At 40.3% G+C, this 12,580-nt stretch overlaps 1 protein-coding gene across 1 annotated transcript in view; it reads left to right on the forward strand.

The window, feature by feature from the left end:
* Positions 1-102: 102 nt before the first annotated feature.
* The window catches only part of STAG1 (STAG1 cohesin complex component), a 426,191-nt gene continuing 413,713 nt past the window's right edge, over positions 103-12,580 (forward strand). Inside the window, exon 1 of the mRNA XM_078071550.1 lies at positions 103-262. The gene's annotated coding sequence lies outside the window, so the exon portion shown is untranslated. The remainder of the gene's footprint in view (positions 263-12,580) is intronic.

Consider the following 12,580-nt stretch of genomic DNA (forward strand, 5'->3'; position numbering starts at 1 on the left):
GCAGGCCCGTCCCGTCAGCTAGGCAGTAAGCGTCGCGGCCAGCAGAGGGCGGTCCGGACCCAAGTCTGCAGCGGCGCCATTGGCGTGTGGAAAATGCCACCAGATGGCGGGTTAGGATTGCAGCTCCGTTGAAGGCGCGGCCCCCGCTCCCGAACCCCCGGCGACCACCCCGTAACAACCCCCCCACATCGGGAATAACACACCGGAGACTTTTGGGGGGAAACTAGGTCGACGGCCGGCGGCGCCCGGCTGGGCAGCTGAGGTGAGTGCGGGCGGCGGCGACGGCGGCGGGGGGCGGGAAAGGGGGAATGCGGCGGCAGCGGCGCGGGGGCTGGAAGCGCGGATCCAAGATGGAGGCCGGGCGAGAGCGAGGGAGCGAGGGAGCGAGGGAGCGCGAGCGAGGAGCGGGCGGGCGGGCGGGCCGGGCGCGGGCCCCGCGCGGGGGAGGGAGGCCGCGCGGGCCTGTGCGGGGCGCGGCAGTCGCTGGCTGTCCGGGCGCCCGGGGGGGGCGCCTGTGGGCGCGGCGGGCACCCCGGAGCCCTAGTTCCTCCCCACCCCTCCCGCGGGCCCGAAGATTCTGCCCCCGCCCGCTCGGGCACTACAGCGACGGGCGCGGAAGCCTTTGTGGCGCGCTCGGGCCCGCCGCCAGGCCCGCCCTCCGCCCCCCCGCCCGGACTCTCGGGACTCGCCCGCACCCGGCGGGGCCGGGCCGAGGCGGGCTGGTGCGAATGCCGTCCGCCGCCCGCCGCCCTGCGTTTCTGCGGTGTTTTAGCGGCGGCGTCGTCACATGACAACGAGCTCGCCTCAGCGGAGGGGCCTGGGGGTCGCTCGGCGTGGCGGCCGGCCGAGACATCTTCTTGGTGGGGTGGGGCAGGGGGCTGGCGACTGGGGGAGAAGGGGCGTCGAAGCCGGGCTTTCCCGCTATCTGCCCTCCCCGCCCCCGATGGAGGCCTCCCTGTGAAACGTGTTCAGGCCAGAGCACTGCCCCGCTAGTTTGCCAATTCCCCGGGAGAAGAGGCCAATAAAAGTTGTTTTCCCTCCTTTCTCGGGGTGGGGGCGGGGTGAAGAGCTGGGAAACTGGAGTGCCTGGAGTTGGACCTGGGCCTCGATTGGAGGGTCTGAACTGGGTGCTTCTTGTGTGCTTTAAGGACTTAAAAAAATTTTCAGGTCTTAGGATTGTCACGTCACCCTTTCTACCCACATTTGAAATGTTATCGATTCTCTTCACATTGCAGAGAATCGTGCCCGGGGCGTATAAATCATGGGATGGTTTGGAAGCTTATAGACCCAAAACAATGCTGTTTGTGACGATAGCGAATTATTTGCTGGTAAAGTTCTTGTTAAGATGATGAATATAGTTTATTCCTAATCGTGGTCGTGACTAGAAAGGACTATATTTTCCATCTTCTTAGGGAAATATAGTGTTTGTGAAAGTATTTGAATTGGTGTAGAGAAAGTTCTCTGATTTGTGATTTATGTGGAATTTGAATATGACTACCTTTTAGTTTTCCGTGTGTGTTTTTAAGAAAATTGCAAATTTTGATGGTGAACTATACCTAGGGAAGCATACACAACAGTGAAATTAAAAACGTTTATTGTGTGATATATTGTACTGTTTTCATATTTATAGTGATTCAGATTTTAAAAAATTGCAGAAGGGGAAATACTGAAAGATCCGGAAAGGTTGTCTACTTGCTTTTGATATTTGTGAACACTTGTAACACAAATTGCTTGCTTTCTAAATAAAGTTCTGGAAAACCTACAGGTGTTCTAAATTTTTTTCTTTATATTTTTCAAAATTATTTTAAATTTAATTAAGTGGTTTACCAATGGTCATTTTTACAACCAAACTACTTTTGAGTGGAAATTTCTCAGTATCCACTTTAGTTTTGGTGTTCTGACAGAGCTAGGAGATACTGAAATGGATGTGAAATGTGGGAAATTATGTTACTTGGATTCATTCCGTTGAAGACCGTAATATAATTACTGTTGATTTGAATGGCTCTTTTAAAGCCTTAGGGGGGCTGTGGTATAGGGGAAAGAGCCCTGGACTGAAGTTATTTTAAACATGCCCTAGGTTTGTCATCTTTGGGGTGTCACTCTTTGAGGTTTACTTACCACTAAAATGAGGGTACTAAATTGTAGTTGTTTAACAAGATGTGTATGGAAAGAGCCCTTCTTAATAGTTAAAGCTTGAAACATTTTATGCGGTTTTAGCCTTTTCCAAACCTTGATTCTGGATCAGTGTATCTTCATAATCAATGCTGTGAGGCGATCTAATGCACCCTGAGGAAAAAGGTACATTTCTTTGTAGCCTGGGTGCAGGGGTACAAGAGCACCTGGCTCTAGGGGTCCCAAACAGACTAGGTCCAGCCGCTTGCTGCTGACAAAATCCAAAGGCAGAGAGACGAAAGGTGGTGAAACAAAGTTTATTTCGGTGAGGCCAACACTGGAAGAACTGTCTCTCCCAAATGTTCAAACTTCTAAGTTTATATAAGGCAAATGTGGATCAAAGATGGTTGGGTACATGCAGGTGGGCAGTGAAGGTCAGGTCAGTCATTGTCTTAGGGTCCGTCACATGCGGTCTTGGTGGCTCCGGGCAGTCCTTATTGCTTGTGGGTGTAGTTTTGGTTCTTATCAGGGAATGCTTTGCCAGTAGGGTGTTTTGCCTGAGTTAAGAGATAGCCAGAAAGAGGAGCTTAATTAATAAAGTACAGACGGAGGTCAAAATGGAGGTAGCTAAAGCCCTGTTTCATCTTCCCCTTTTTTTCTTTGCTGCTTAGTCCTGTAGTGAGGGAGTGTATTCCTTTTCTTTTGATGTATAGCAAAGTACAACAAATTTAGTAGCTTAAATAACACCCAGTTATTGTCTCACAGTTTCTGGAGGTGAGAAATCTGGGTACTTTGTAGCAGGACTTTGTACAGCATCTCACCAGATCATCTCATCAAGATGTCAGCTGTGGCTGACAGTTTTTATTTGAGGTTCAGGGTGTTCTTCCAAGCTCAGTACTTGTTGGCACAGTTAATTTCCTGAGGCTATAAGTCCCTCTTCTTAATAGCTTTTGGTTAGGTTACCACTAGTGCACATAAGCAGTATGACTACTGTTGCTTTTATTCAGACAAGCAGGAGCCAGTCTCCTTGACTTCCTCTGTCTGTGACCTCTAGACTCTCCTTTAAGACCCCCTTTTTAAAGCTCATCTGGTTCGGTCAGAACCACCCAGGATAATTTCCTTTTGGGCCACTCGACTGATTAGGGACCTTAAATACATATGCAGAATATATTTGCCATATAACAACCACTGGAGTGATGCTATCCCATTATATTTACAGGCCTCCCCACAGTCAAAGGGAGGGGAATTTATAGGGTGTGGGTCATTGAGGGTTCTTAGAATTTTGTCTGCCATTGGGAAAGAAGTATTTTTACTTTTGCCTTTTTAGAATCTGGAAATACATAGGAGAGAACAGAGGGAGAGCAATAACCCACTTGACAAGTTTACTCATATGTCTTTAAACCTTTTCTTTCCCATATTTCCTGGTATCTCACTTCAAGTGCCTCTTTGAAAACATTTTATTGTATTTAGAGGAAATTAAAAACTAAAATTAAAATAAACTTTAGGTAATAAAAAAGGCAATAGATTATGTAATTATCATTATTTCTTGTATTGTTTTACCCATTTTAGAGATGAGATTGAGTCTTGTAAGAGATTTTAATGCTTAAAATCACACTCCTATTAAGTGACAGGTAGATTCACACTCATTGCACCTTAGTTCACAGTTTGTGAGAAAGAAATTCTTATGAAAAAATTATTTGAAAGGATTAGAGTAGGGATATTATTGGTGAACAAAGAATGTAGCAGAAGTTGGGTCATGGTATGTGGGATGTTTTGAGTCTAAGAAGAAAAATATTTTCAAGAGGAGGCAATTAGTTTTAGTTAAGGATATCAAGCTTTAAAGAATATAACCAAGGAGTTAAAATTGTGAGGGATATACAACTTAATTTCTTTATAGAGAGGGGATATAGTAGGGGCTTGGTAAATCTTTGTTAGCTGAATAAACATATAAATCTTTAGAATTAAGATGTCTCTAGCTACTGTGACACTCCTTAGGGAAAGGTAGAAAGCAGAGACCTAAAAGAATGCTCTTGCATGAACTCTAGAATGAGATGAATCTTGAGATGGGAATTAGGGTAATGTGTCTAGAGAAGGAGGGGTCAGTTTCCTGTCATTTCAATAGTTAAGAGGATAGGATCCCAGCTTCCTGTCTTAGTGCTGAGAGAAACTTGTTTTATTGAGAAATGTGATTCTTTTAAAGTGAGCTTTAAGTAGGTCATAAATCAGTTGGTTTTATAGAATCTTTTCTTCATATAATTCACCCCTTATTGCTTCCTTCAGGATTTTTTTCCTTCCCCTCTTCTAATTCTGTTTTTGCCACTTTGTGCTTGAAGGACATCTCAGGTCCTACTTTCATAAAATACATTCCTTTGTGCTATGGGCCTAAATGGTGCCCAAATAAGTTGCCCAAATGTCTCTATAGAGTTTTGCTGTAATGAAACAGCTATAAAAATGGCTTTTAACTTGCTAGAAGCTCACAGTTAACAAAAACATTTTATATCGTGACCCAGTACAAACACATACACAGTGGAAATAAAAGTTTAAAGAAATAACATTTAATCTTTATGTAGTGCCCTCTGATATTTTCTGATTTTGTTTTTTAAATTAAGAATGTTGGTTGCAACTCACCTAAGTGATACCATGACTCAAAGTTGGAAAAGCAGTGAATCTTGGTAATCGGAGTAGTACAAAGTAAAACCATAAGAAGAAACCATTTCACTTCTATCAAATTGGCAAACATTAAGCATTCTGATAATATCAAGTGTTGGTGAGATGTGGAGAAATTATACTCCCGTTTTTGGCAGGAGCCTAGACTGACACAATCATTTTGCACAAAAATTTGTTTTATCTAGTAAGTTGAAGATAACGTGAATAAAAATGTTCACAATAACCTTGCTTCCAGTAGCCAAAATTTACTTTTTATTTATTTATTTTTAAACATTTTATTTGTCAGAGAGAGTGCGCACACACACAAGCAGGGGTAGTGGCAGGCAGAGGGAGAAGCAGGCTCCCTGCCGAGCAAGGAGCCCATTGTGGGACTCCATCCCAGGACCCTGGGATCATGACCTGAGCGGAAGGCAGACGCTTAACTGACTGAGCCACCCAGGCATCCCAGTAGCCAAAATTTAGAAACAAAATGTCCCATCAGTGGTAGAATGGATAAATGGTGGTTTTCAAAAGTTAAAATAACCTTGATTCGTAGGTTAATTTCACGTGGTCACAGAGTATTATACTTTTTATATTTAATGTTAGGGATTTGGGGATATTCATGAAGGATATTGCTTTGTAGTTTTCTTTGGTTGTAATGTCTTTGTCAGGTTTCAGTGTAACAATTATGATGGTGTCAGAAAATAGATTGGGAGGTGTTCCTTTATTTACTGAAAGAATTTGTTTAACATTGATATTAATTCTTAATGGAATGTTTACTAGAATTCACCAGTGATACCATCTAGACTTGGAATTTTCTTTGTGGGAAGGTTTTTGGTAATAGTCAAATTCAATTTTGTTAGTAGACCTATGGCTATTCAGATTTTGTTTCATCTTGTCAGTTTTGGTAAGTTGTATTTTTAAAGACATTTGTTCATCTCATTTCATTTATTGATATAATTGTTTACATGGTTCCATTGTTATCCTTCTAATGTCTGTAGGATCTGTAGTGATATCTCCTCTTTAATTTCTTGTGTTGTTAGTATGTTCTTTTTTTCTTGACTGGTATCATTCTTGGTTTACCAATATTATTATCTTTTCAAGTAATAACACTCCTAGTTTTCTGCATTTATTTTCACTATCTCATTTGTTCTTTTCCTTATAATTTTCTGTCTTCCACATGTTTGCTCTTTTTTTCTAGCTTAAAGTGGAATCTTAAGTCATATATTTCAGACATTTCTTGTTTTTTAATTTAAGCATTCAGAACTGTCACTTTTCCTGTAAGCACTGCTGTATTCCACAAATTTGGTATGTTGTATTTTTGTTATTCAGTTTGAAATAATTTCTAGTCTGCTTTGTAATTTCTTCTTTGACATGTGGATTACTTAAAAGTGTGTTTAATTTTCAGGGCGCCTGGGTGGCTCAATTCGTTGAGCAACTGCCTTTTCTGCTCAGGTCATGATCCTGGAGTCCCAGCATCGGGTCACGCGTCAGGCTTCTTGCTCAGCGGGGAGTCTGCTTCTCCCTCTGACCCTCCTCCCTCTTGTGCTGTTTCTCTTTCATTCTCTCTCAAATAAATAAAATCTTTATAAAAAAAGTGTTTATGGGGTGCCTGGGTGGCTCAGTTGTTAAGTGTCTGCCTTCAGCTCAGGTCATGATCCCAGGGTTCTGGGATCGAGCCCCACAACGGGCTCCCTTCTTGGCAGAGAGCCAGCTTCTCCCTCTCCCACTCCCCCTGCTTGTGTTCCCTCTCTTGCTGTCTCTCTGTCAAATAAAATCTTAAAAAAAAAGTGTGTTTAATTTTCAAGTACTTGGGATGATTTTAGATATCTTATTATTGATTTGAACTTAATTTCTTTTTGAGGTCAGAGAATATATTCTGTGTGATTTTAATTCCTTTAAATTTACTGAACCTTGTTTCATGGTCTGTCTTCGTAAATGTACCTTTCACAGTTGAAAATAATGTATCCTGCAGTTGTTGGGTATAGTATTCTGTAAATATCAGTTAGATTAAGGTGTTTTGGTAGCATTTTCAAATCATTTGTGTATTTGCTGGTGTTTTTTGTTTGTTTTGTTTTGTTTTGTTTTGTTTGGAAGGGGATGTAGTTTTATCAGTTGCTGAGAGGTTAGAATATCCAACTATGACCTCAGTCATAGTTGCCTATTTCTTGCAATTGTCTTTTTCTCCTTTAATTCTGTCAATTTTTGTCTCATGTGTTTTGAAGATGTGTTATTAAGCACAAACAATATATAATATGTCTTCCTGATGAATTGATCTTTTTATCATTTGAAATATTTCTTTTTCTCTCTGGTAATACTCTTTTTTTTAGGTCTGTTTTATGTGATGTTAATATAACCACTTCAACTTTCTTGAACTTACTATTCCCATTATGTATCTTTTTTCACTGATTTACTTAAAAACTCATTTTCTTTGTGTTTCACTTGTACCTCTTAAAGGCAGCATATGGTTGTTTTTTTCTTTTTTTTTTAAAAAGATTTTATTTATTTATTAAAGAGAGAGAAAGCACAGGCAGGGGGAACGGTAGGCAGAGGGAGAAGCAGGATCCCTGCTGAGCAAGGAGCCTGATGCAGATGCAGGACTTGATCCCAGGACCCTGGATCGTGACCTGAGCTGAAGGCAGCTGCTTAACCAACTGAGCCACCCAGGCGTCTCATGTTTTGCTTTTTTCTGATAATATGGAAGAATCTCTCATTTATAGTAAGCATTGATTATGTGCTAATGCCTGTCATGAATGGTTAAAGGCCTGCAATTTTATTGTACTTGAAGGCTAACAAGTTAACCTGCCACAGTTTAATGGATGCTGGTGGGAGCCATGAGGCTCCCTGATCAGAGAAGAGAACAGCGCACTACAGCAATAGCGGTAGTGGTAAGTGGTGGTGTTCATACTGTATAGTATCCTGTAGTGTTGTAGACTAATTGTCCCAAGACCATACAGCTAACAGATGACAGAATCAGCATTTGCATCAGATCTCTGAGCCCCAGTTTGCACACACTAGTGTGAAGATACGACATCTGCACATGCAGTAGGTTGGTTACAGGAGAGGAATCTGAGGCTTAGGGAAACTTGAATCCTTATAATGGATAGTAAGCATGCTTCCCCTTTTCTCTGGAGGAGATGCTATGTCTCTTTCCAACACTGTTCATTATGTAGATAATCTTGAAAAGTTTGGGACACAGGCATTCAGTGCCTCTGTTTTCAAGACATGCAGAAAAGTAAAAGACCCATGGAGAATTGCCTCCCAGAACTGCCCAATGAATTTTCTTAGTTTTCCCTATGTTGTTTGTGATTAAGGTTTCCTTGTATTTCTCACATGGCTGCAATGCAGCTTTTCAGCTCTGTATCTGTAGTGTGCTTCTCTTTGAGTTTTATGCTTTCAGCAAATTGGATTACATTCTTGTATCCTAGCCCATCTCCCCATGTCTTTGTTCTGGTGTTATATGTGTATAAGAAAATATTCATTGAGTATTTACTATGTACCAATAAACATTTTACAATAACAAAGCAACAAAACAAACTAATAGGAATAACACATGAAATGCTGTGGAGGGGGTTAGATTCAAGAAACTTTGGAAGCAGAACTTGCAAAATTAAGGGGAGATGGCCTTCTCCCTGTCAGTTCCCCCCCCAGATAATAAATACATTATGTTTTGGAAGTGATAAGAGTCAGAAGAGTTTTTCAGCAGAGTCCCTTTATTTTCTGATCAAAATAACGTTAATAATTACATATTACCTGTACTGTTTTTAGGCTCTTTGGGAAAATTTTTCTTCATAGTTGTTGAATTGTTTCAAAGTCCAGGTAGATGTTTGAGACACCATTGCCTATCTTCTCAATCTTAGGCAGACAAAATATGCTTTATACATAGTCAAGCATAAACATGACCTGGTTGTCTCTCTTGAGGTACTTCATTCCCTCTTTTATTCTAAAGCTTTGTTGACCCTGATTGTATCAGGTTATTATTTTTCCTGTCTCAGTTACAGCACTGAGAGGTAGGTTTCTTCTGTTCTCTGGTAGTGGTAGTATAAAGTAGCGAATGTGCAGAAATTTTTATGACATAACACAGGATATAAAAGCTAAAATTGTCGTAAGTTGTGTTGTACTTTATTGTTCAAGCTTAAATTACATTTTGGGAAGAAAATGCCTTAGCGTGTATCTTGTGTTGCAAAGGATAGTGAAAAAGTTCATATGTTTACACATGAAGGAAGCACTGTCACATGATAAATGGCTAAGAAAGCCATTGTCCAAGAGAGTTCCTGGCACCTGAGTCACACTGCTTGTGTTAAATTCTGATGCAGCCCCTTCCTAGGTATGTAAACGTGGGTGAGTTCTTTAATAACCTCTCTTATCCTCATTTACAGAGGGTACAGAGAGGTACTACAGAGCCTCTCATCTCTGAAGTGGGAATAAAAGCATACTTCTGTCATGGGTTGTTGTAGAAGTTAAAGAGTTAGTTTTTAACTATTAGACTGTATTGCATTGCACATAAATTCTAAGGACATTAATCTTAAATTTAAAAGGTGAATGAAATTATAATATAGATAAATAATGAGGTTACTTTCCAGAAGCAAAGCATTTTAATTAATTGGTTCTTATCAGCACATAGAACTAGCAGTAGATTAGAACTTTATTAATGAGAATGGTCAGAGGATGAGATATTCTGGTTAATTGAGATGAGGGTTATAGCCAGAGTTTTCTGCTTATTGTTAAACATATTTCAAAAGTTGAGCTCTTTTTTTCTTTCTTAAGAAAGTACTACATCCTGGAAAGGTATTATAATGCCTTCTTGGTAATTGAGAAATTTTGATGGCTGTATCAGTATTATTATTTATAAATATTAGTTTTGCATGTATAATTTTGCAAACAGACTAGGAATGAATTTTATCGAGCAGATTATGTTTAAAGTTACTGCTTTGAGTAAGTTGCTAGATAAAATGATAGATGACTGCTTTTTCCTCTCATAAAAGTGAGGTACAGGTACAAAACCCTGGTTAATCTATGTTTTTAAGTTATGGATATTTAGTATTTTATTTGGGGCTTGAACTTATGACCCTGAGATCAAGACCTAAGCTGAGATCAAGAGTCAGTTCCCCCCCCAGATAATAAATACATTATGTTTTGGAAGTGATAAGAGTCAGAAGAGTTTTTCAGCAGAGTCCCTTTATTTTCTGATCAAAATAACGTTAATAATTACATATTATCTGTACTGTATAGTTAACTGACTGAGCTACCCAGATGCCCTGTTTAGTATTTTATTTTATAAATGTAAAAGAAGCATGGTGTAGGGGAGAGAAAGCTAGTGAAGGGCTAGAGACCTGAGTTTTAATTATAGCTCTACCACTTATTGCCACGTGTCTTTGAATCATTACTTCTCTGGACCTCAGTTTCTTCATTGTAAGCTTAGTGTCTTGGACCTAGTTTCCAAAATTCCTGTAAATTTTTTAGTGCCTACGGAAATAATCAGGAAATCAGCTCTGAATCAGATAATGCAGAGGTTTTTTAGAAAGTCTTTAATTTTGAAAAACTCAAGTGCATTTTCAGCAGGCTCCTTTTGCCTTCAGCAGGCTCTTTTTGCCTTTGATCTCCCATTGGTTATTAAAAAAATTTGTGCTTTCTCCTAGCTGATAAGTATATAGACCAAAACGTTAATATTTAGATAGTATTTATAGTTTTCGGTGCCAGCTATGGGTGTGTGTTTACTTCTTTATTTGTTTAGAAAGAGATAGATTAGCAAGTGTTTTCATATTTTATTCATTGTAAGTCATTCATACATTTATTGAAATCTACAGTGAGCCATACACTGTATGTATAAAGACATTGTTGTTCTGTGTACAGAGAAAGCAATTTATGATTCAGAACTTAGGTGATACCTTCTCCAAAAGTCCTTTCCTGATAACCTGATTCCTCCTTCTTTCCTCTCCCTCCTTTCCTGATATCCAGGGTTGGTCTAAGTGCTCTTCATTTGTGTTTTAGTAGTAATGCTGTGCCAGGGCTATCATGACTGTGGAATTGGTGCTCTACATAAAGGTACCTGGCTAAGACGGTGGGTGGTGGCTGAGATCCAGATTTTATTCTGCTTGATAGACTGTCCATTTGCTTTTTTTGCCTTTTTAAATTCACCTGTCCAAAAGAGGCCTTTTTCCCTAATTCTTACAGAGTCTATGTGTGCTACATTAGTGTACCATTAAGAACATTCTATAGTGGTTTTTTTTCTAGCCAAGTTTTATAGTAGGTAATAAGTGCCTCAAGGTGATTTGTTGAAATGAGCAAGTACTTCCTGAAGGTGAATTCTTATATCAGTTTTGAAAGAACAGTGAAAGTTAGCCAGTCAAGAATGGTATGGTGGAGATAGGAATGCCATTTTAGGTGAATATAAAGGGACCAGGTTGTGATCTAGTGTTGACCAGTGGGTTCTCAAAGTGTGGTCCATGCACCAGCAGTGTCACTATTATCTGGGAGCTTGTTAAGGAATGCATGTTCTGGGGCGCCTGGGTGGCTCAGTCGTTAAGCGTCTGCCTTCGGCTCAGGTCATGATGGGATCGAGCCCCACATCGGGCTCCCTGCTTGGCGGGGGGCCTGCTTCTCCCTCTCCCTCTCCCCCTGCTTGTGATCCCTCTCTCGCTGTGTCTGTCAAATGAATAAATAAAATCTTTAAAAAAAAAAAAAGGAATGCATGTTCTTGGACCTCTCCCCAGTTCAATTGAATTAGAAATTTTGCAGAGCCAACAATTTTTAACAGGTCCTTCTGGTGTCTCTCATACAGGCTGAGGTTTGAGAGGCGCTACTATACCCCACTTGTTGATGAAGCATTAGTTCAGTGTGTGTTCAGAGCATTGGTTCACATAGGAGTGATTAAAATACAGAGCTGAAAGTAGTGATGAGAGTTCCTCGTGTGCCAAACTGAAGAGTTTGAACTTTGTCCGTAGGCCAGTGGCTGCACATTAGAATCACCTGGGAGCTTAAAAATATACCAGTGGCTCCGATCTACCCCAGATCAACTGACACCAAATCTCTGAGTTTCTGATGCATGGCAAGGGTTGTGAACTATGCAATTGTCAGATTTGGTTACTGATTATAATAGTATATATTGTTTATTGAGGATGTGTCAAAATACTTAGTAGCATAAAGTAATTAAATAGCACAGCAGTCTTATTTTGGTATTATTCCCATTTCACAGATGAGGTAGAGAGGTTAAGTACCTTTTCCCAGTATTACTTAGCTAGGAAGTGGTGGGTTTGAGTCCAGGGTTTTGTGACTAAAGTCTAATCTCCTAAAACAAATCTTTTTTTATTATTCTATTTTATTTTATTTATTTTTTTAAAGATTTATTTATTTCAGAAAGAGAGAGAGAGAATAAGCAGGAGGGGCAGAGAATCCCAAGAAGACTCTGTGCTAAGTGCGGAGCTGGCTGCGGGGCTTGATCCCATGACTCTGACCCCGAGATCATGATCTGAGCTGAAACCAAGAGTCCGAGGCCCAACCGACTGTGCCATCTTGGTGCCCCCAAAGCAGATCTTTTTTTAAACCAGGCTTCATGCACTTAGATTGGAAAATATCACATCTTTATCTTCACTAACCTGTAAGTGAGATTTGGCATTTTGTTTGATTTTTGTATGTGAGCAGCAAATCACAGTTGTGCTAGCAATACCTGTACTTTTGTTACTAATAGAAATAAGAACTATTGTCATATTAAATTACAGATGTCACAGATGTCCCAAAATACCATTTATCATAATCTGTACTTTAAAATCAGGCTAATTGTTAGATACAACTTTAGATCTTTTATTTACTGTGTTAGAGAAGC

Source organism: Halichoerus grypus, chromosome 1, assembly GCF_964656455.1.
Source record: "Halichoerus grypus chromosome 1, mHalGry1.hap1.1, whole genome shotgun sequence".
Taxonomy (NCBI): Eukaryota; Metazoa; Chordata; class Mammalia; order Carnivora; family Phocidae; genus Halichoerus; species Halichoerus grypus.